This window comes from Bubalus bubalis, chromosome 11 (assembly GCF_019923935.1).
Source record: "Bubalus bubalis isolate 160015118507 breed Murrah chromosome 11, NDDB_SH_1, whole genome shotgun sequence".
Lineage (NCBI taxonomy): Eukaryota > Metazoa > Chordata > Mammalia > Artiodactyla > Bovidae > Bubalus > Bubalus bubalis.
In genome coordinates this window covers 27,435,495-27,459,724 of record NC_059167.1, presented here as the reverse complement: position 1 = coordinate 27,459,724, position 24,230 = coordinate 27,435,495, and the positions used below count along the sequence as shown (strand labels likewise).

Below are 24,230 nucleotides of genomic sequence, written 5' to 3'. Positions count from 1 at the left end.
GTGACTCATTGGTTGTAACGAAGGCGTATGTTTCCTGGCGCCTTGTCCGAGAAAGGGCAAGAAGAAAGTGAGTTCCGCCTCTTTCTTGGGCGACTGGGTATTTCCGTTGACAGAAGGTGACGTGAGTTCCTTTCAGCGTTTAGACGCTAGACCTACCACCGAGCCAGACTCGGGTAGACGGTACGTTGACCAGTAAGTTTCTGAGGGTGAGAAATACTGAGTACTTCGAATCGGGCCCTGAAACACCCGTATACAATCAGAACTTTAAAATAATGATTTCAGTTTTGGAACGCAGAGGAGTCTGGCCTTTTCGCGGTCTTTGACTTGGCTGTGTCATTGGCTGAAAAAGTTATCAATTTGAACGTAGCTCCGCGTCCACCCCAGGCAATCCTGGGATTTGTGGTCCTGGACGCATATGTCCCATAGCTTTGAATGTGATTGTTGTTGCTGCTTCTCCCATGTTAACAACCGCTGATAGTTACTGTGGTTTTCTTGTCTTCCGTTGTGCTTTCTTATCCTTTCGCTTATCAGCAGTATTAAAGCCAAAGGACACTTAGGAAAACTAGAAGGTCTTCATGTATGTAAAGGTAAATACTAGTATTTAAACCATTTCTGCCGATGCTGCTTAGTTGCTACAGTCGTGTCTGACTCTGCGACGCTATGGACTATATAACCCGCCAGGCTCCTCTGTCCATGGGATTCTCCAGGCAAGAATACTGGAGTGGGTTACCATGGCCTCCTCCAGGGATCGAACCCGAGTCTCCTGCATTGCAGGCTGATTCTTTACCACTGAGCCACCAGCGAAGCCCTCTGCTAGATGTTCGTGATTAACATACAAAGTATATAGTAAAAGTCTTGGTTTTTTTGCTTTTACAGCAAAATGGTATTTGATTTTCATGTTCGTGTTCACTCGACAATATTTGAAAAGTGCTTTCAACTTGACAGTTACATATACTGTTTCGTCTATTTACGTAAATCAAGTATTGATATGATAAAAAGCAGAACTCGCTACTGTGTTGATAGGAAAATAATGCTGTAGTTAAAATGTCAAACATGACCAATTTTAGGAGGCACACACACACTGTATATTATTCAACATTGTATTATGAAGTCCGTTGTCAGTCTTATTGGAAACATGCTGGTTTAAGGCAGTTTCCTTGGTTTTAGGACTTCCCTGGTGGCTCAGATGGTAGAGCATCTGCCTACAAGTGGGAGACCCGGGTTCGATTCCTGGGTCGGGAAGATCCTCTGGCAAAGGAAATGGCAGTCCACTCCAGTACTCTTGCCTGGAAAATCCCATGGATGGAGGAGCGTGGTAGGCTACAGTCCATGGGGTCACAAAGAGTCAAATACGACTGAGTGACTTCACTTCCTTGTTTTTATTGAATCATGAACTTCTTTCGCGTCTGTGAACACATTTAGTAATATTTCATTGCTTTGTGTTTAACAAAAGTGAAAATCTATAAATACCAAAAGTTTTTCTGAGTGGCCCTTTACAACATTTTTTTTTCTATTTAATATGTAATACAAACATTCATGTGTGTAAGAAAAAACAGAGCTTGTTGCTGGACAAAAAATTAAGGACAATTTAGAGGATTTAAGCCAAGCAGAAACTGCTTTTATGACTAATGTTTGGAATAATTGGTTTTACAATTTTTTGTGTCTTGTAAATGATGACAGAAGGTCTCAGGTTTTCTTTGTAAATGAAACATGAGAAACATAAGTGTTTTTTTTCCCTATAATTCTACATAAAGAGCCAAGCAGTGTAACCACCACTATATTTCTCCTTTAAATATTTGATATGATGTACTCAGTGAAATATATTGGTATGAAAATCACCATCAGACAAAAATGTAAATTTGTTAGTTTTAATGCCTTCCATTAACTAACATTCTGAAAATATTTTTCTTTTGCCCCCTATTTTAAATCAGTGATCCATTTGGGATATTAATTAAATTTGTATTACTAAGAATAAAAATTGCAGATATCAAGACTGCTACTATGATTAGCATGGTTCAGCAGAGTGACAAATCAACTGAATAACTGAATTCTGGGCACATTTGGCTGATCTGTATTAACTGTCCTAAGTTCACTCTTTTGGAGTATTTCGGAAGCACTCAAAGTATTCCATTTAAATCTTGAATAGTTTTGGGTTTTTTTTTTAACTGAGAATTTAAAAACAGAAATTGCAGCAGTCACCCCTACTGCCCTTTAACCCAGGAATCATCTTTGTACACCATCTGTTGGGAAATAGTTTTAAGAAATGACCTCAAAGTGAGAGAAATGCAAGATGACTTTTGAGATACAGGAAACGAATATTACAATCCCTGGTTGTGTTTACTTTTTGAAACTATTTACTTGCTTATTTATTTGGTTGCCCTGGGTCTTAGTCATGACAGGAGGGACCTTTTAGTTGCAGCGCAGGGGATCTGTTGCCCTGACCAGGTCAAACTGGGCCCCCTGCACCAGGAGTGTGGAGTCCCAGCCACTGGACCACCAGGGAAAGTTCCTGTGTTTACTTTTTAATATCAACACTTTAAAAAAATGTTTTTTGCTTTTTTCCTTTTTTCAAACCCTTGTGTCCAGGACTGACTTTCAATAGATCATAGCAAGGGAACTGCTCTGCTGCCTGCTCTGAAACCCCAACTCAGAAGCAGGTCATCTACCAATGGTTAAGCACCAGGTTCCCCACGAACCTGCGGTGGTGACAGGCGAGGGGGCAGCCATCTTTCTGGCTGTGCCCCGTGTCTTAGGACGAAAGGCTTTCTGCACCAGATGCAGTCCTAATGCATGACCTGGTCCCAGCACACAGCAGGGCATGCCATGCTGTGCATAGAGGGACGTGGGCGGCAGGCCGCTGGCAGGGATGGCAGGAGACTGGCTGTCTGAGGCCAACCAAGGATTCCCAGCGCTGCCATATCATTCTGCCTGGATGGGATTCTGACTTGGAGGCATTCAGTCATAATCCCACAGATGGTAGCTTTGACCCATTGACTCCTCAGCCAAGCACATACACCGAATGTCTGAACCCGCAATTCCTCTCCTACCGAGCAGGATTACCGTGGCAACAACACATCATCAGTAGGGTAAAACTAATCTGTCTCACCACAGTCTAGTCCCAGCTCACGTTCCCAATTAGTGGGTGAACATCCCAATGCTTGGTGAATTCTGCTTCAAAATGATAGAAAGAGCCGACATCAAAGGATCAAAAACATCACTATATGAACACTTGGCCACCACAAGCCAATTATCCCTGTGGTAACTTTTCTGACACCTCCTGCTTAAAACCCCAAAGGTCAGAAGGATCGTGAGGACCTGCTTTCATGGTCTGTATTCGTACTGAAAATCAAGATCAAGCGAGTTTTTGCTCTTCTGCTCCATGGGAGGTTTCTGTTCTCCCTGAGCTCGCCTTAGGATACCATTTGCAGGTGTACGGCCTCAGTCAAACTCCCCACCTGGCACTGGCCCTGGCGGGGCACTTGGCGCCAGAAATGAGCCCTTTAGTGCTTGCCACTGCCACACACACCCCCCCCCCCCCCCCCGCCCCTGCGCCTCACTCGGTCAGTGAAAAAATGATCAGAATATTTCACTGGTGGCCTGCAAGGCCGGTGCACCCCACCCCGCTCCCTCGCAGACACAGGGGTGGTGGGGTGCCGGGGGCCTCCCATTTATCCTACACTTCTCATTTCTCTTCACCGTGCTAGACTAGAATCAGTCTCAACAGGGTTTCTCTCCCTGCTGATTCGGCCAAGCCCGTTCCCTTGGCTGTGGTTTCACTGGATAGTAGGTAGGGACAATGGGAATCTTATAACACTTTTCTTTATATATATATGTGTGTGTGTGTGTGTATATATATATATATATATATATATAGGTATTTTTAAAAATTGTGAACATGATATAGCAGGATAAACTTTGAAACCTAACCACATATATATAAATATGTTTACATATGTATGAGTGGTAAAAAAAAATTATTGAGAAATATATGATCAAAAAAGTCTGAAGTGTTAAAGAAAAAAGTTATTCATGACACTTTTTAAAAAGGTAAGGCAGACTTTCTTCCAGGTAGGTACTGTGGTAGGGTTCTGTAAAAAGGGAGAGAGATTAGAGTCAATTCTGAGTCCAACAGGGAAAGCAGGAATTTATAGCCAAGGGATAGGGGGGCAGTGGGTGGAAGTTTACTATGAGGAAATATCAGGGTTAAGGGGGATTATTGCTACATGACTCAACAGTTCTTACTAAAAGTTGGTAGGTATAATTGGACATCACCCGGGGGATAATGAAGGATGAGGCACTCAATCAGATATTGAGAGAGGGTGATTCTGGTTTAACTGCCTTAGCAAGATTCTTGCTATAGGATTCTTGAACACTGCAAGGAAGGACATGGGGCTGAAGGTCAAGCCTAGTCAAAAGAGCACACATATACATACACTCCACACATACTCTCACTCCTGTTGTTATTTAGTCACTAAGTCATGTCCAACTCTGTGGCTCCATGGATTGTGGCATGCCAGGCTCCTCTGTCCTCCACTGTCTCCTGGAGTTTGTTCAGATTCATGTCCGTTGAGTTGGTGATGCTATCTAACCATCTCATGCTCTGCTGCCCCCTTCTTCTTTTGCCTTCACTCTTTCCCCGCATCAGGATCTTTTCCAATGAGTTGGCTCTTTGTATCAGGTGGTCAAAGTATAGGAGCTTCAGCTTCAGCTTCAGTCCTTCAAATGAATATTCAAGGTTGATTTCCTTTAGGAATGACTGGTTTGATCTCCTTGTAGTCTAAGTGACTGTCAAGAGTATTCTCCAGCACCACAGTTTGAAAACATCAATTCTCGGGCTCAGCCTTCTTTATGGTCCAACTCTCACATCTGTGCTGACTACTGGAAAAACCATAGCTTTGACTGTATGGACTTCTGTTGGCAAAATGGTGTCTCTGCTTTTTAACACACTTTCTAGGTTTGTTATAGCTTTCCTTCCAAGGAGCAAGCATCTTTTAATTTCATGGCTGCAGTCACCATCAGCAGTGACTTTGGAACCCAAGAAAATAAAATCTATCACTGCTATATATACACAAAAATATTTTTATTTGCTATTGTTAAAATGTGAAGTCTGAATTACACATAATACTATTTGGAAATATTCAGGCTCAATCACTGTACCAAGGCTCAATGAGAGAAACAGAACCAGTCAGAGATATAAATTAAGGATTTTTTTTTTTTTTTTTTTTTGCAAGGAATTGACTTAGACAATTGTGGGGCTGGCTAGAAGACGAGTTTGAAATCTGTAGAGCAGTGTGTCAGGAGAAGGAGTCTGGAACTCTCAGGCATGTGCTGAAGTTGCAATCCACAGGCAGAATTTCTTCCTAGTAACCTTGGTTCTGCTCTGAAAGCCCTTCAGCTAATTGAATTGGGCCTGGCCAGATTATCTAGGATAACCTTTATTTAAAGTCTACTGATAATGAACAGTAATTACATCTACAAAATACCTTCATGGCAGCACACAGATAAAGAACTTCAGATCTTTGAGAGTTGGGGTTCAGGCTTGCAGCTCATTCCCGGAAACTATGTTTGACATTGTGTCTTGTATTTTGGGAAGAGGGTTAGTATAAGCACACAGGATGTACAAACCAATTCCATTTCCACTCTCTGGTAAAATGCGTCAAAAGGAATGGCTCTACCTTCAAACTCCATTCCAGCCTGTTTCTCTAACTTTCTGCCTCTTTGGCTATTCCTTGAGATGTTGGCCTGACAGCCTACATTTGAAGCCTTTGGCTTGATTCCCTAGCATCAGGAATATGTTGCCCAACTCTTGAATCACAGAGGTTTCTCAGTATAAAGGCCCACCTGTAGGCATGTCTGCCTCTGTATGAGAAGGACTTCCTGGCAAGTTACCTGCTCTGGAGCTTTTGAAAATGTCAACAACATTGCCATTGAAGCCACAGGGTGGAGTGGTGGCTAGAACATCCTGTAACAGGTGCCAGTTGGTTTACTCCAGTCACCATGCCGATTTTTCAAGATAGTGGCAGTATTTGCATTCCTTCAGTTTTAAGATGGACTTTCCTATAACCCCTTTAGACAGCTGAGAGTTGAAGAAGAGGCAGAGCTGGTACTGCAACTGATAATTATATTGACCCAAAACACCACCTACCTCCAGAAAACCTCTCCACAGAGCTGCTCAAAGGTGGTGAATTGAATGGTTCAAGCTGTTTGTTCTCTTCCTGCTACTTTGAAGTTAAAAAGAATGAACAAATAGTAAAATAGCACACTAAATGGAGTCAAGAGGAAAAGAAAGAAAGACTAGAGTATTTGACAAACGGTCCTTGGGTCTTCTATTTAACTAAGAATCAGGACCATAGTTTATTATAGAGGTGTGGTTAGGATCAACAGGAGCAGCTTAGGATCTTAATAATTACTTTGAAAAAAAATTTTTTTTCTTTTTTGACTGTGTTGCCAGGCTTGTAGGATCTTAGTTTCTCAACCAGAGATTGAACCTGGGCCAGCAGTGAAAGTGCCAAGTACTAACCACTGGACTGCCAGGGAATTCTCATCACTTCTTTATTAAATAAGTTATGGAAGTACCCATTTACCCATGCACGTTAAAGTTGATCCAGGGCTCTTCCTCCAGATCAGCTCTAAAAGGATACAGCTGAAAGAGTTCTTGAATTGCTAAGGTGAACACTACTACAGATTTGTTGTTGTTCAGTTGCTAAGTAGTGTCTGTCAACTCTTTGTGACCCCAGGGACTGCAGTACCCTTCACTGTCTCCCAGAGTTTGCTCAAAGTCATGTCCATTGAGTCAGTCATGTCATCCAACCATCTCATCTTCTGTCACCCCCATCTCCTCCTGTCCTCCCATCTTTCCCAGCATCAGGGTCTTTTCCGGTGAGCTGGCTCTTCACATTAGTTGGGCAAAGTATTGGAGCTTCAGCTTCAGCATCAGTTCTTCCAATGAATATTCAAGGTTGATTTCTTTTAGAATTGAGTGGTTTGATTTCCTTGTAGTCCAAGGGAATCTCAAGAGTCTCCTCCAGCACCACAATTTAAAAGCATCAATTCTTCAGCCCTCAGCCTTCTTTGTGGTCCAGCTACACCTTTACACTTTCTTTTTTATTGTAATTCTACATTCCAGGCTAGTTTTAAAAACTTCAGTATGGGAAAGTTCCATCTTATACAAAAGTAGAAAAAAATGGTATCATGAACCATTATGTATATGACCCTATCACCCAACTTAACTAATGGCTAAACTTATATGCTCTCACCCACTTTCCTATCACATCTCCTATTAGATTATTTATAAGCAAGTCATTTCATTTGTAAATAGGACTCTTTGTATCTCTAAATGATGACTCCCCCACCAAATGTAACTAAAATAAGCAAATATTTTAATAAGGACTATTACTCAAAACTGTATGATTTTGAAGAAGTTATTTAATCTCTCTAAACTTCAAATTCATTAGGTGACAATATATTCCTTTCAATGAGATTATGAAAATAAACACAATGTAAATAAAGTACTCCCCACAGTCTTGCCACAGTATAGGCGTTCAGGAGCTACTGGTTCAAATTCCAGCACTTGGTCCATTTATACCACTTGCTCTGAGTGATTCTAGGAAGGCTGATAAAAAAAGATGTTTGCTGAGCCCTTTAGTTGTTAAAAATTATCCTTGAAAAAAAAATTTAATGATAACACTAGGATTATACAACAGCCAAGAAGTGGAATCAAAGTTTAAATGATGAAGTAGATCAAAATTACAGGCAGAGTCGAGTGCAGTAATAAAGAGACAATTGATATGAAGTTATGTGAAATACAGACTCATTAGGATTTTTCTTTTTTTCATGTGATTTCCAATTGGTTTATATGATGGTATAATACAAAATTTTTCATCTGAGCTGTAAAAGAAATATGAACACCATCTGTTTTCTTTTGAAAGATTTCTGGAACTTTTGGTTCTCAGACTCAAATACCACTGGTAACTCCACTCATTGTCTCCCCATTTTTGGATTTACATATAGTTTGATTCTCTCATCACTATCCTAGAAAAATATTTAGTAGGAAGTTGGATTTAGTTTTCTAAGCATTGTATTACAATAAATAAATTTCCATACCAGATGACACAAAATCCTAAGTTGTGCCAAGAATTGTAAAGATGGATTTCATCATGATTGCCAGCATCTTAATATCTGAGCAATAATATCACATTGAAGCAAAATCAAGTTTTCTTTCCTTTAAGCAAATATATTGTGATGATGGTGATAAAATACAGAGTCACAGTGAGAGTCAGAAGCTTGACTTGAGAGTCATCAGTTTGTAATCAGATGATTATAAATGATTACAGATGATTGCTCTCAGGCTAATGAAGTGAAAGGTTAAAAGAGGAACATTAAATAAAGTCTCAGTCATGAATATATTAATCTAATTAATTACTATTTTCTCACCCTTAAATTCCCAAATTGAAAATCCATTCAGGGTAATTGTGATCCACACAGTCAAAGGTTTTAGTGTAGTCACTGAAGCAGAAGTAGATGCTTTCCTGGAGTCCTTTGCTTTCTACATGACCCAACGAATGTTAGCAATTTGATTTCTGGCTTCTCTGCCTTTTCTAAACCCAGCTTGTACATCTGGAAGTTCTTGGTTCACATACAGTGAAAGCCTAGCGTAAAGGATTTTAAGCATAACCTTCCTAGCATGTGAAATGACACAGTTGCACGGTACTTGGAACATTCTTTGGCATTGCCTTTCTTTGGGAAACTGGAAAATTCTTAAAAGAGATGGGAGTACCAAACTACCTTACCTGTCTCCTGAGAAACCTGTATATGAGTCAAGAAGCAACAGTTAGAACCAGACATGGAACAACTGACTAGTTCAAGATTGGGAAAGGAATACGACAAGGCTGTATATTGTCACTCTGCTTATTTAACTTATATGCAGAGTACATTTTGCAAAATATCAGGCTGTTGGAATCAAGATTACTGGGAGAAATATCAACAACCTCAGATATGCAGACAATACCACTCTAATGGCAGAAGCTGAAGGGGAACTAATGAGCCTCTTGATGAGAGTGAAAGAGGAGAGCGAAAAAGCTGGCTTAAAATTCAACATTAAAAAAACGAAAGACCATGGCATCTGGTCCCATCACTTCATGGCAACTAGAAAGGGGAAAAGTGGAAACAGTGACAGACTTTATTTACTTGGGCTCCAAAATCACTGCAGATGGTGATTGCAACCATGAAATTAGAAGATGGTTGCTCTTTGGAGGGAAAGCTATGTATGGCAAACCTAGACAGCTATGACAAACCTCTGTATTAAAAAAGAGACATCACTTTGCCAACAAAGGTCCATATAGTCAGTTCAGTTCAGTTCAGTCACTCAGTTGTGTCTGACTCTTTGCGACCCCATGGACTGTAGCATGCCAGGCCTCCCTGTCCATCACCAACTCCTGGAGTTTACTCAAACTCATGTCCATTGAGTCAGTGATACCATCCAACCATCTCATCCTCTGTCATCCCTTTCTTCTGCGCTCAATCTTTCCCAGCATCATGGTCTTTTCAAATGAGTCAGTTCTTCGCATCAGGAGGCCAAAGTATTGGAGTTTCAGCTTCAACATCAGTCCTTCCAATGAACACCCAGGACTGATCTCCTTTAGGATGGACTGGTTGGATATCCTTGCAGTCCAAGGGACTCTCCAGAGTCTTCTCCAACACCACAGTTCAAAAGCATCAATTCTTCGGCACGAAGCTTTCTTTATAGTCCAACTCTCACATCCATACATGACTACTGGAAAAACCATAGCCTTGACTAGAGGGACGTTTGTTGGCAAAGTAATGTCTCTGCTTATTAATATGCTCTCTAGGTTGGTCATAAGTTTTCTTCCAAGGAGTAAGCGTCTTTTAATTTCATGGCTGCAGTCACCATCTGCAGTGATTTTAGAGCCCCAAAAAATAAAGTCAGCCACTGTTTCCATTGTTTCCCCATCTATTTCCCATGAAGTGATGAGACCAGATGCCATGATCTTCGTTTTCTGAATGTTGAGCTTTAAGCCAACGTTTTCAATCTCCTCTTTCACTTTCATCAAGTGGCTCTGTAGTTCCTCTTCACTTTCTGCCATTAGGGTGGTGTCATCTGCATATCTGATGCTAGGAGGGATTGGGGGCAAGAGGAGAAGGGGACGACAGAGGATGAGATGGCTGGATGGCATCACTGACTCGATGGATGTGAGTCTTGGTGAACTCCAGGAGTTGGTGATGGACAGGGAGGCCTGACGTGCTGCGAGTCATGGGGTCGCAAAGAGTCAGACACGACTGAGTGACTGATCTGATCTGATCTCTGATCTGCATATCTGAGGTTACTGATATTTCTCCCAGCAGTCTTGATTCCAGCTTGTGCTTCCTCCAGCCTAGTGTTTCTCATGATGTACCCTGCATATAAGTTAAATAAGCAGGGTGACAATATACAGCCTTGATGTACTGCTTTCCTGATTTGGAGCCAGTCTGTTGTTCCATGTTCAGTTCAAACTTGCTTCCTGACTTGCTTACAGATTTCTCAAGAGGCAGGTCAGGTGGTCTGGAATTCTCATCTCTTTCAGAATTTTCCACAGTTGATTGTGATCCACACAGTCAAAGGCTTTGGCATAGTCAATAAAGCAGATATAGATGTTTTTCTCGGAGATGGCGATGGCACCCCACTCCAGTACTCTTGCCTAGAAAATCCCATGGATGGAGGAGCCTGGTGGGCTGCAGTCCATGGGGTCGCGAAGAGTCGGACACGACTGAGCAACTTCCCTTTCACTTCTCACTTTCATGCATTAGAGAAGGAAATGGCAACCCACTCCAGTGTTCTTGCCTGGAGAATCCCAGGGATGGGGGAGCCTGGTGGGCTGCCGTCTATAGGGTCACACAGAGTCAGACACAACAGAAGTGAATTAGCAGCAGCAGCAGATGTTTTTCTGGAATTCTCTTGCTTTTTCGATGATCCAGCGGATGTTGGCAATTTGATCTCTGGTTCCTCTGCCTTTTCTAAAACCAGCTTGAACATGTGGAATTTCATGGTTCATGTATTGCTGAATCCTGACTTGGAGAATTTTGAGCATTACTTTACTAACGTGTGATGAGTGCAATTGTGTGGTAGTTTGAGCATTCTTTGGCATTGCCTTTCTTTGGGATTGGAATGAAAACTGACCTTTTCCAGTCCTGTGGCCACTGCTGAGTTTTCCAAATTTGCTGGCATATTGAGTGCAGCACTTTCACAGCATCATCTTTTAGGATTTGGAATAGCTCAACTGGAATTCCATCACCTCCACTAGATTTGTTCATAGTGATGCTTCCTAAGGCCTACTTGACTTCACATTCCAGGATGTCTGGCTCTAGGTGAGTGATCACACCATCATGATTATCTGGGTTGTGAAGATCTTTTTTGTACAGTTCTTCTGTGTATTCTTGCCACCTCTTCTTGATATCTTCTGCTTCTGTTAGGTCCATACCATTTCTGTCCCTTATTGAGCCCATCTTTGCATGAATTGTTCCCTTGGTATCTCTAATTTTCTTGAAGAGATCTCTAATCTTTCCCATTTTATTATTTTCCTCTATTTCTTTGCACTGATCACTGAGGAAGGTTTTCTTATCTCTCCTTACTATTTTTTGGAACTCTGCATTCAAATGGGTATGTCTTTCCTTTTGCATATAGTTAAAGCTATGGTTTTTCCAGTAGTCATGCAGATGTGAGAGTTGGACCATAGAGAAAGCTAACCAAAGAAGTGATGCCTTCAAACTGTGATGCTGGAGAAGACTCTTTAACAGTCCTTTGGACAGCAAGGAGATCAAAGCAGTCAATGCTAAAGGAAATCAATCCTGAAGATTCATTGGAAGAACTTATGTTGACGCTCCAATATGTCAGCCACCTGATTCAAAGAGCTCATTCATTGGAAAAGACCCTGATGTTGAGAAAGATTGAAGGCAAAGGAGAAGGGGGCGGCAGAGGATGAGATGGTTAGATAGCATCACCAACTCAGAGTTCATGAATTTGAGCAAACTCCAATAGATAGTGGAGAACAGAGGAGCCTGGCATGCTGCAGTCCATGGGGTTGCAAAGAGTTGGACACAACTTAGCAGCTGAACAGTAGCATGGTAGTTGTTGGTTGTACTACAAAACTGATGACTTTGGTAATTATTTCCAACTTAAACTTGTAGCAAGTATTAATTTTTCCTATAAATCTTCCATACTAAGAAAATACATATTTCAAAACATGTATTTGACTATACTTAGAGCAGCATGCGGAGAAGGCAATGGCACCCCACTCCAGTACTCTTGCCTGGAAAATCCCATGGATGGAGGAGCCTGGTAGGCTCCAGTCCATGGGGTTGCTAAGAGTCGGGAACGACTAAGCGACTTCACTTTGACTTTTCACTTTCATGCATTGGAGAAGGAAATGGCAACCCGCTCCAGTGTTCTTGCCTGGAGAATCCCAGGGACGGTGGAGCCTGATGGGCTGCTGTCTATGGGGTCACACAGAGTCGGACACGACTGAAGCGACTTAGCAGCAGCAGCAGCAGCAGAGCAGCATGAACAGTGAAAGGAAGCAAATGGTTTCTTTCAGAGTTATAAATACCAAGACTAAGTGACCTAAATTATGTTTTTTGTCCCCCACCTCTGAGAGAGTGCTCTGTGCAGGAGAAAACAAATCTCCCTCTTTATAAATGCCTTGACTGCCTATTTGATCAGCTAAGATAAGGAAGAGTGGGCTTCCCTGGTGCCTCAGTGGTGAAGAATCTGCCTGCCAATGTAGGAGATACAGGTTCAACCCCTGATCCAGAAAGATCCCACATACCTGGGAGCAAGTAAGTCTAGAGCACAACTAATGAGTCTGTGCTCTAGAGCCTGGGAGCCGCAACTACTGAGCCCTGTGCCTCAACTACCAAAACCTGAGTGCCCTAGAGCCCACGCTGTGCAACAAGAGAAGCCACCACAATGAGAAGCCCATGCACTATAACTGGAGACTAGCCCCACTTGCTGGAACTAGAGAAAAGCCCAAGCAGCAAAGAAGACCAAGCACAGCCATGCCCCCTAAACACACACACACACACACACACACACACACACAGATAAAAGAGATAAGGAAAAGCAAGGACATCAAAGTTTTGTCTGATCTTTAAGTAGATAGATGGTAAGATAGAGGTAAATGACTATAACATGAAATGTTTGTCATTATGATCCTTTCTTCTGTACAAAGAGGCCTCTGGGCATAGTTAGGAAACTGGAGAATAAAAAGTGAGAAATGGAAACCACTCTGCAAAAGCAATATAAGAACTACACCTATTATGGCCAGGAATTTACAAAAAATGTGCTTTATTTAGAAAATGTTTCTCCTTAATATGAGTTGATTAATTCATTTAACAAATATTATAGATCACCTGTTATGTACTCAGTATATTTTACCTCCTGGAATTGTAGTGTTAAAATAAGGTGCCTGTCTTCACACAGTTTACTTTCTGGTGGGAAGACACTAGAAGTATAATTTATATTAAAAGTATATAGTGTAATTTCAGCTAATGACAAGTACTGTGAGACTCCAATACTTTGGCCACCTGATGTGAAAAGGTGACTCACTTAAAAAGACCTTGATGCTGGGAAGGATTGAGGGCAGGAAGAGAAGGGGGACGACAGAGGATGTGATGGTTGGATGGCATCACTGACTCAATGGACATGGGTTTGGGTGAACTCTGGGAGTTGGTGATGGACAGGGAGGCCTGGCGTGCTGCAATTCATGGGGTTGCAAAGAGTCTGACACGACTGAGCAGCTGAACTGAGCTGATGCAGGGTGAACATGCATTCACAATAATGAGGGAGTAGACCATGGCAGAAAGAGTCCTTATCCACCATGTTGGGAAGTCAGTGTCTAAAATTAAATTTTAAAAATAGCCATTTAAGAACACTGATTAGAAATATGGCTGTAAATTCAAGTAAACAAGAATTGAGGATATTTGCCTAGTGAACAGGACTGGGAGAAGAGCAGGGAACTACTCTTTTAGTTGTAAAAGAGTTTTAGTACTGTTTCTTGTTTTAGTACTATCCTTTTTTTTTTAATTGTAGTTTATTTGCAATGTTCTAGGTGTACAATAAAGTGATTCAGTTATATATATACAATATATACATATTATATATAGCACATATTCTTTTTCAGATTCTTTTCCATATAGGTTATTACAGGATATTGAATATAGTTCTCTGTGCTATACAGTGGGTCCTTTCTGTTTATAGATAAGTTTTATATATAATCATGTATATCTGTTAATCCTAGTTTATCCCTCCCCTCTTTTTCCCTTTGGTAAACATAAGTTTGTTTTCAATGTCTATGTCTATTTCTGTTTTGTAAATAAGTTCATCAGTATCATTTTTTTAAACTCTATAAGTAATATGTATTTATCTTTCTCTGACTTACTTCATTTACTATGATAATCTCTAGGTCCACGCACGTTACTGCAAATGGCATTATTTCATTCTTTTTTATGGCAGTACTATGTCTTTTTAAAACTATAGACTTGTATTACTTTGGGAAAGTGTATGTACTGTTAACAAAAAACCTCCTTTGCTTCCATGCTTCCTTTTACTTACAAATAAGCCTTAAATTCCAGAGCATGCTTTTTAAAATCAAGCTCCACCTACCTTCTGATTTCATTTACCACCCCTTTCTCCACAGCCTTACACATCCTACACTCCAGTCACTCACTCCTTTAAGAGCATGTATTGAGCACCTACTGTGAGCAAGTGGGTATAAAAAGATGAATATGATATCTTCCTCATCCTCACTGCACTGTCTAATGGTAGAAACAGATGCATAAAAAAAAACTCACTTCAGTGAGTTTGAAGTGTGACTGAAAGTATAGACAGTGACCTATTCTATGAGAATCTAAGAGAAGTAGCAACAACTTGCCCAAGTCTGTGCCTCATTCATAGCTTCATGCCCTTGGTGATGCTTGTTTGTGTGTTTGGGCTCTTTGTGACCATATGGAAGGACACCATGTAACTCTCTCTTATAGTTCCTACCCAACCGTTCCTCCCAGAAAAAAAGGCTTTTTCTTCCTTGCTCCCCAACCACTTTGCCCTTAACACTCTGATTCTGTTTCACTCAGGAAGTATCATAAGATAATAACTAAAAACTCCAATGCTGGGAGTCGAAGACTCTAGCACTGCTGGATACATGACAGAACAGGTGACACATCCACTTCCTTCATTTCTTAGACAAGAAAGTAAGAAGTAAGGCAAATGACATAATAGGGTTGTGTTGAGCATTGCATGAGATAACACAGTTTACAACACACACATGCTTAGAACATAGTATTTATTATGATCATGTCAGTCTTCCCTGTTGGATACAGGGATTGTGTTTAATTTGACTTTTGTCACCAGTGTCTAGTCCAGAGCTTGACACTTGGCAAGGTACATGTTTGCTATGATGATATAGGAAGAAAAGAAGGTATTTGCAGATTTGATGGAGAGTACTCTTGCCTGGCAAATCCCATGGATGGAGGAGCCTGGTAGGCTGCAGTCCATGGGGTTGCTAGGAGCCGGACACGACTGAGTGACTTCACTTTCACTTTTCACTTTAATGCATGGGAGAAGGAAATTGCAACCCACTCCAGTGTTCTTGCCTGGAGAATCCCTGGTGGGCTGCCGTCTCTGGGGTCACACAGAGTCGGACACGACTGAAGCTACTTAGCAGCAGCAGCATGGAATCTAAACTGGGGTTAAAATATGAGTAATATCTAGCTAGGCAGTGAGATTAGCCAGTACAAAAAATCTGTCATTGGGAGAAAGCATGTGGAAGCCTGTCTGAAGTGAGAGGGTATGTTCTGAATTCATGGGAGATAAGGTTGGTAAGTGGGATAAAGTTGTGAGCATAAACACAAACAAAGGTGCTTACACCTGAGCTGGTAAACAGATTCTGCAGGCTCTTGAGCAAGAATAATATAACACTACCAATACCCGAGGAAGCTTGGTATATTAGTCAGCAAGAGGCAAGACTGAATTCCTGGCCTAATTTCTTTTCACGCTGTCACCCATAGATGTCACCACACTTGGCATGGAGCTTGCTGAAGTGAAAAGATAAGTGAAGAGCTTGCTGAGAAGCTCTTAATCTGAGAAGGTAATGAAAGGAAAAAGAGAGAAAAGTCAATGGCTACCTATAATGAAAAACAGAGTCAAATAAAGATAAATTTGAAAAGGAGAGCAGGTTTAGAGGAAATGTGGGAGACTAACATTCATTTTGTAATTCAGCAAATACTTACTGGAAAAATACTCGATTGAACTTCCGTTACATGCAAAGCACTGCTGGGTACTGTAGTGAATACAGAGTTCCATCTCTTCAAGTAGAGGGAATAACACAAATCTCTGTGTACTAGAAGGAATATGATAATGCTGAAGGAGAGAGGAGAGAGAAAAGGTGGATGAAGACCGCATTCTCTAGACAGTTCTAGACCTTCTAGACAGTTCTCAAACATTTTGGTCTCAGGACCTCTCTATACTCTTAACAATTATCTAGGACCCCCAAAAGTTTATGTGTATGTCCATTATTCATTGACATCTATACTATATTTGAAATTAAAATTTTAAAATATTTACTTATTTTAAGTAACAGTATCATTAAACACATTACATGGTAATTAAATAATATTTTATGAAAAATATATTTTCCAAAATGAAAGAGTAGTAAGAAGAGTTGCTCTGTTTTACATATTTGCAAATCCACATATGCATATATCCTTGTTCATGCCTCTTTATGCACATACACAAGTATATCTTTTGCATAAATTAGAAACAATTGTTGGGTCAAAGGATATGCATTTTATATTTTGATTGGTACTGCCAAACTTGATCTCCATGAAATATCTATAAGTGTTTTTACATTTCAGTGAACTATTGCATGCTCATTTCTTTGTTGGATCATTGTTGTTGTTGTTGTTGTTTTTTTATGTATAGAAACTTTTTATTTAGAAAGGCTGTGCTAAAATAAAAAGAAAGAAAGGCTGTGCTGAGAATGAGAGTTTCTGGCAAGCCTGAAGATCTACAGTATGAAAACATCAGGCAAACATAGGACAGGGCATGCACATAAGAAAAAAGACACTGAAAGGGGCGGTGAAAGGACGCAGAGTACCAGCTTTTTCTAGCACGTATTTCATGGGTCTCATGTCCTTGTTTTATCAGCCTGGGCATTAGAGTCTGGTACAGTGATCTCCAAGGTAGAATTTGCAAGGTGACTTACTGAGGTTCAGAAAAAAAATATTAGAACTTGTATTTTTGTCTGAAAATAGGTTAATTTTTACTCATCTGTGGAATATCACTTTCATCATCACTCAGTCTGAAGGTCAGATGGTCACATAAGGTAGTGGGTATCCACCAACACAAGCAGGAATTCCACAACTGTCACCCTCTTGTGTTTATTATTCCTTTTCAGGACATTGTGACACATTGTACAGTAGTGCCGGGGTCCAGCCCCGGCTGATCCAGGGTATTCGAAGGAGAGACGGCTAGGCGACCTATTCAAATGTTAATTAGAGATAATAAAGAGGAATAGAATGAGGATAGCTCAGTAGGAAAATTCAGTGGAGAAAAGAAGCTGAGTGGCTTGGTTTACGCGGAAAATCAATATAACCCGTGACACCAGGTTAGCTCTGACCACGGAGGCCGCAGGCGCCCTCTCGAATAGCGGAAGGTGCCCCACCTTAGACATCTTCTCGAGTGGGTCTTAGAAGCCCAGGCAAATAAATGGTCGCAGAGGACATCCACGCTCCAGATGGACACTCAGCTGGAAGTTAAAGGGAAGAATGACATGGGGAGACCAAGCGTTGGTGAGCAAGGCCCATAGCTTTATTTTCAACAGGGGCTTTTATACCCTAAGTTACACATAGAGGATAATAGGGGATGCAAAATCAGCAGTCTTTGATGCTTATCAAAAACCAGGGTTTCTTTCCTGCAGATTTATCGTATACAAATGGTTTAGGTGATTTACATCATCTTCTGGCCAGAGGCCTATTAACATTTTATGACTCTTGACAAGGACTTATCAACAAAGACTTATTTTCTCTAAGAGTAATTATTTTAAGGTTTGCCGCCATCTTCCGAAGATAAGATTACGTTCCTATAGGGTGGATGTGTAATGGGTTTACAAAGGAAAGAATTTACTACCTTAAGGGTCTAAAGTTACTAACACCAGGCCACTACTTATTTTTTCTACATACCAACTATATTAATTAATGCACATTCAAGGATACAATTCAGGGGATGTGAAAACTTGGCAACAAACATTGGCTCATCAATGAAATCTTTTACTAGTTTTATTCTGACAGTTTCTAATTCTCTGAGAGGCTCTAAGCTATTTGAATATCTTAAGCTTCCCGTGCCTCTGGAGGCTGGGAGACTGTAAACAATCGTATGCATAGCTGTAGGTGTCTGGGTAAACTTGTCAGGCGAGTTAGAGAGCCATCTGAGGGGTTTGGATTTAAACACTCCTAATTGCCCAGGAACTTTATTAATTGGAGCTGTAAGTTAACTCTTTGACAGAGAGAGTGAGATGGTGGTGGGGGACAGCCCCCAGTAAAGTCAGAGGTGAGAGCACAAAGCAATAAAGTAGGCAGACTCTGGTTTTTTTGGGGGGTAGATGCTCGAGAATATCCGGGGGCACTCCCGAGGCTCGATCCCGCCTTTGCGTATGCCGAGCCTCCTTCCTCATGACCTTTGTCACGAGTGGAATGTCTCTCGCCGGCTCCCGGCACAGTAGTAGAGTAAAAGATTTACCAATCGTGACACCTAGTTTAAACTAAACTAACCTCACAAAATGGATATTGGTACCCTGCCAAGATCCTCCTTATTGGTCATTGCATTCTTCATATGTTGTGACTCTTGGCTGCTAACAGCTCATAGCTATACCCTTCTGCTTGGCAGGCTTGTTCTTAAATGATGGGAGTTACCTAATCAGGGACATTAGAAATTACCACCAACCTCTAACCCCCAACTCCAGGTGGCCTATAGCCAATGACTCAATGATAAGGGGATATAAAAGTCTTGCCTTCTTTCTTGGAGGTGACACACACAACTCCATGGTGCCATCCATGCACTGGAGCTTTTTGATCAAATTGAGGATAAACTTCAGGTAAACCCACATCTTTGCCGAGCCCCTTCCCCTGTGCTGTTCTGTTTCCTGCACTGCCTTATAGGTTTCATCTGACATCCCTCAGTTTCTCCAAAATTCACTGGCACAAGAATCCTTACTTCAGACTCTGCTTCTTGAGAACCTGACATGAGATAGTAAAATATTTGATGTTAAAACAGTTATGCAAAGGAGACAAGACAAAAAGATCTATAATAAAAGCAAAAACAATAACCAAAAGGAAGGACTAGATTTTTCTTCCTTTCAGGACAACCTCTTCTTATCCAAAACATGTGGTAAAAATGACAGTTTTTTAAATGAGATCTAACAAGTCAGCCAAAATAACTAGAAACTCAAACGAAGACTATTTGGGACTTCCCTGGTGGTACAACTGTACCAACTTCCAGTGCAGGGGACATGTGTCTAATCCCTGGTCTGGGAAGATTACATGTACTGTGGAGCAGCTAAGCCTGTACACCACAACTACTGAGCCCCTGCTCCAGAGTGTACAAGTCTCAACTACTGAGCCTACACTCCAGAGCTACTAAAGCCCGTGCACCCAGAGCCTGTGCTCAACAAGAGAAGCCACTGCAATGAGAGGCCCATGCACTGCCATGAAGAATAGCCTCTGCCTGCCACAACTAGAGAAAGCCTGCACACAGCAGTGAATACCCAGTGCAACCAAAAATAGATAATTTGAAATACAGATTTCTATCCACTTTTCTAGCAAATGAATCTTGCCTTAGTGGCTATAATGGATTGAGGTATTAGCTGATGGCAATATAAAAACACTATTTGCAAGGTATTTAAAATGGATACATCCAGAATATGAAGTTAAATCTCAACACTCTTTTGAATGATATTTAAAATTATGTGACATGTAACACTTTATACAATTGCACTAAACTAAGTGGTAAATGTTTAGATTTCCAAGTTTTCTTAATTCTGAGGTTTCGTACCTAAAAGTGGAAGACAAAACAAGACAAAAATTGCAGTAACTAAAAAGAAATCAATTCACACACCACTGGAGAAATATATCTTTCCTGCAACAGTTAAAATAGCTAAAATAAACAATTTTTAAAGAGACAAACTAAAATAGATTATTCAGATAACATATACTAAAGTGTATATGTATAGAAAATATTGTGCAAAGTTGAAGATTCAAGTATTAAAACAAATTATGCAGTGTGGGGGGCTCCTGTTAATTTGGATGCAAGTATTTCTCATCTGATTCAGCTTATGGTGTTTGTTAAATTCTGAGTTAAGGATGAAATATAGGAAGAACTATTTCTCTTGACCCATTAAAAGAAAGATATTCCAGAGAGGTTATGTTTTCAATAATAAATGACTTTGCTAATAAAAGCAATTTTACATGGGAAAGCAAAACTCATTTTCTTAGTGGAGCAACTGATTTCACCAGGATAAATTAATTCTCTGGAGCCTGGTTACAGTGCTAATGACACATGTGAAATCAAATCATTGGATTTTTCATTGGTAAGTTAAATGACAGGGAAGTTGGCACCAGACTGAACTTCTGTAGGATGTCATCTATTTTAATAAAAAATAAGACAAAAAATTCAGTGTAAGGTCTTTACAGTAGTTTTTAATTATCTGTAGAGTGAGCATAAAAATATTTATTACAACAGAGAAAGGTTTACTGATATTTGTGGCAGAATCCTTAAAAGAGTGGCCAAAGTGCAGATGAGTTTTCACATTTTCCTTTTACTAAAAGGAAAGTTTCAAATTTCCTGTCCGTTCCTGTGCTGACAAGTGACTCTGTGTAAAATGCAATGTTGGCAGATATTTTGGGGGACAGAAAAAAGAAACACTTTATCTGTTCTTTCAAGGTAACAGTGACCTTTTAACAATGAATGGGAAAGTAACTGCTTATCAAAAACAAGTACAATTTGAAAACATGTTTGGCAATGTTTCTAACATTCTCTGACTTTATTGCTGAAAATGATTTGTCATCTGCAAAAATTCAAGTATGCTGATATTGGGAAACAGAACTGTCAAACTTGTTTGAAAATTTTCCAAATGAAGAGTGACAATAGATACTTAATCCATATGTCAGATACAAATATATAACATCTGACTGATATTAGGGAAGATAGATATTTCTAGTGGAATTTCAACAAAAACCTTTCCATAATTAGGATATATGTAAGAAAAAAAGAGAATACTGATTTTGTACCACTTCCTTTTAAATCTTGGTTCCTTTTTGAGGTATGGTTTTTTATACGTTCAGTTCAGTTGCTCAGTCGTGTCCAGCTCTTTGCGACCCCATGGACTGCAGCACACCAGGCCTCCCTGTCCATCACCAACACCCAGGGTTTACCCAAACTCATGTTTGAACTTCCCTGGTGGCTCAGATGGTAAAGCATCTGCCCGCAATGTGGGAAATCTGGGTTCAATCACTGGGTCAGGAAGATCCCCTGGAGAAGGAAACGGCAACCTACTCCGGAACTCTTGCCTGGAAAATCCCATGGATGGAGGAGCCTGGTAGGCTACAGTCCATGGGGTCGCAAAGAGTTGGACACGACTGAGTGACTTCACTTTCTTTCTTTCTTTTCTTTCATGTCCATTGAGTCAGTGATGCCATACAACCATCTCATCCTTCTCTTCCTTGTCCCTCCTTGTTGTCCCCTTCTCCTCCTGCCCTCAATCTTTGCCAGCATCAGGGTCTTTTCAAAAGAGTTTTTAGTTCAGTTCAGTTGCTCAGTCATGTCAGACTCTGCAACCCCATGAACTGTAGCACACCAGGCCTCCCTGTCCATCACCAACTCCCAGAGTTCACTCAAACTCACGTCCATTGAGTCAGTGATGCCATCCAGCCATCTCATCCTCCATCGTCCCCTTCTCCTCCTGCCCCCAATCCCTCCCAGCATCAGGGTCTTTTCCAATAAGTCAACTCTTTGCATGAGGTGGCCAAAGTATTGGAGTTTCAGCCTCAGCATCTGTCCTTCCAATGAATACCCAGGATTGATCTCCTTTAGGATGGACCGGTTGGATCTCCTTGCAGTCCAAGGGACTCTCAAGAGTCTTCTCCAACACCACAGTTCAAAAGCATCAATTCTTCGACGCTCAACCTTCTTCAGAGTCCAACTCTCACATCCATACATGACCACAGGAAAAACCATAACCTTGACTAGATGGATCTTTGTTGGCAAAGTAATGTCTCTGCTTTTTAATATGCTCTGTAGGTTGGTCATAAGTTTTCTTCCAAGGAGTAAGCATCTTTTAATTTCATGGCTGCAGTCACCATCTGCAGTGATTTTGGAGCCCAGAAAAATAAAGTCAGCCACTGTTTCCACTGTTTCCCCATCTATTTGCCACGAAGTGATGGGACCGGATGCCATGATCTTAGTTTTCTGAATATTGAGTTTTAAGCCAAATTTTCACTCTGCTCTTTCACTTTCATCAAGAGGCTCTTTAGTTCTTCTTCACTTTCTGCCATAAGTGTGGTGTCATCTGCATATCTGAGGTTATTGATATTTCTCCTGACAATCTTGATTCCAGCTTGTGCTTCTTCCAACCCAGCATTTCTCGTGATTCTGCATATAAGTTACATTGTAGACATTTAAACCAAAAAGTGAAATAAATTGCAAGTATTATAAAACTTTCAAGATGCTTTATGTTCAAAATGTTAAACTAAGATTTTAAAAGAAATGGAATTATAATAATTATTGCTGACAGCAAAATATTTGAGTCATTAATAAGTAAAGTAGAAATTATTTTAGAATTCTCATCTTTTAGCAATTTCAATTCCATGTATATATTGTAATACAAAGGACATTATAATAGTGCATATAATAATATATGTATAATTAATATATAAGTACATATAATTATATAATAGTACATGTAATAGTGGATAATTAAGTAAAGTTTAGCAATAGATACTTAAAAATTTTTTATAATAAATGTGCAATCAAGTTTGGTGACTGTTGGATCTGGTGAGTAATAAGTACTTCACGGACAGAATGCTCTTTAATCAAACTCTCCAGGCTGACACCATTAAGTATTTTATTTTCCATTAAGTATTTAATTGCATTTTAAAATAGGTGAAAATACAAGATGTAAGAATGAAAAAATAATTTCCAATTTTTTTCTTGGCCTAACAGTTTTACACAGTGAAGTTACACAGTGTGTGGAATTCAAGCATCCTGTTTATAGCAGGAGAGCTATGTCAACAAAGCAAACATGTGAAACAGTCCTGCTGCAGAGTGACGTGGATCTGCCTTTCTCATTGACTATCAAGAGCCAAGAGAGATGGGTCACCTTTCACTTATTAATTCTATTAAATCCCAATGTCATATTCTCACCATCTCACCAAATAGATAAATCATTCTTGTATTCACAGAGGTGAAGAGAAGACAGCAGCATCTCCCTAAAACTTCCCAAAGAATGAAAGTTTTGGCAGACATTCCTATCTTACTGGCTAAGGCAAAATGTACAAGAAAAAGAGAATGAGTTCCCTCAAAAACAGTTGAAAATCCCAAAGGCAGCTATTTACAAATTTAATATACAAGTTCAATAGCTTTCCCATAAATAGAAAAGACCCAGTTAGAAAGTAACTTCGTTATACAGCAGAAACTTACACAACATTGTAAAGAATTACACTCCAATTAAAGAAAAGAAAATGAAGATAGCATATAATACCATTTAAGGGATTTTATACTCAGGGGAAAACCTAATTTTGGGCGAGTGTATGCTCCTCGGTTTTTGTCTCGTCACAGTTCAGCAGGAAGTAGCCAGAAAGATCTCAACGCCCCTATTCCCGAAGAATTGGGCCTCCCATCTCTTGAGGGGGGAATGTTAGGTAGGTAGAATAGGGAAAAGGAGTCCAAAATGGCGGTGGCTAAAAGACAAGGAAGGGAAAAGCCCGCAAAAATAGAACAAAGGAAGGTCAAAGAAAGGTTCGAGGACCGGAGTGAGGACTTCAGGTAGACCAGCACTCCTGGCTGAGCCCAATTTGCATAGGACAGGCCCAGGGGGAAGAAAATATAAAAGGAGGAGCCAAGAGCGCGCTCTCTACCCACCCCCGCCCCGCCCCACGTGTCTTTGCTCTTTCTCTCAACCCCCACCGCCACCCCA

The 24,230-nt window shown here is 40.5% G+C and overlaps 1 long non-coding RNA gene across 3 annotated transcripts; it reads left to right on the top strand.

The window, feature by feature from the left end:
- The first annotated feature begins 13 nt into the window (after nt 1-13).
- On the top strand, nt 14-23,465 carry LOC123328000. 3 transcript variants are annotated; one of them, XR_006542691.1, is made up of 2 exons: nt 14-180; nt 23,258-23,465. It is a non-coding gene; the product is annotated as an uncharacterized LOC123328000 (long non-coding RNA). The 3 variants fall into 3 exon arrangements; XR_006542692.1 differs by having other exon boundaries at nt 14-587; XR_006542690.2 differs by lacking the exon at nt 14-180 and adding an exon at nt 15,610-16,133.
- The last annotated feature ends 765 nt before the right edge of the window (nt 23,466-24,230 follow it).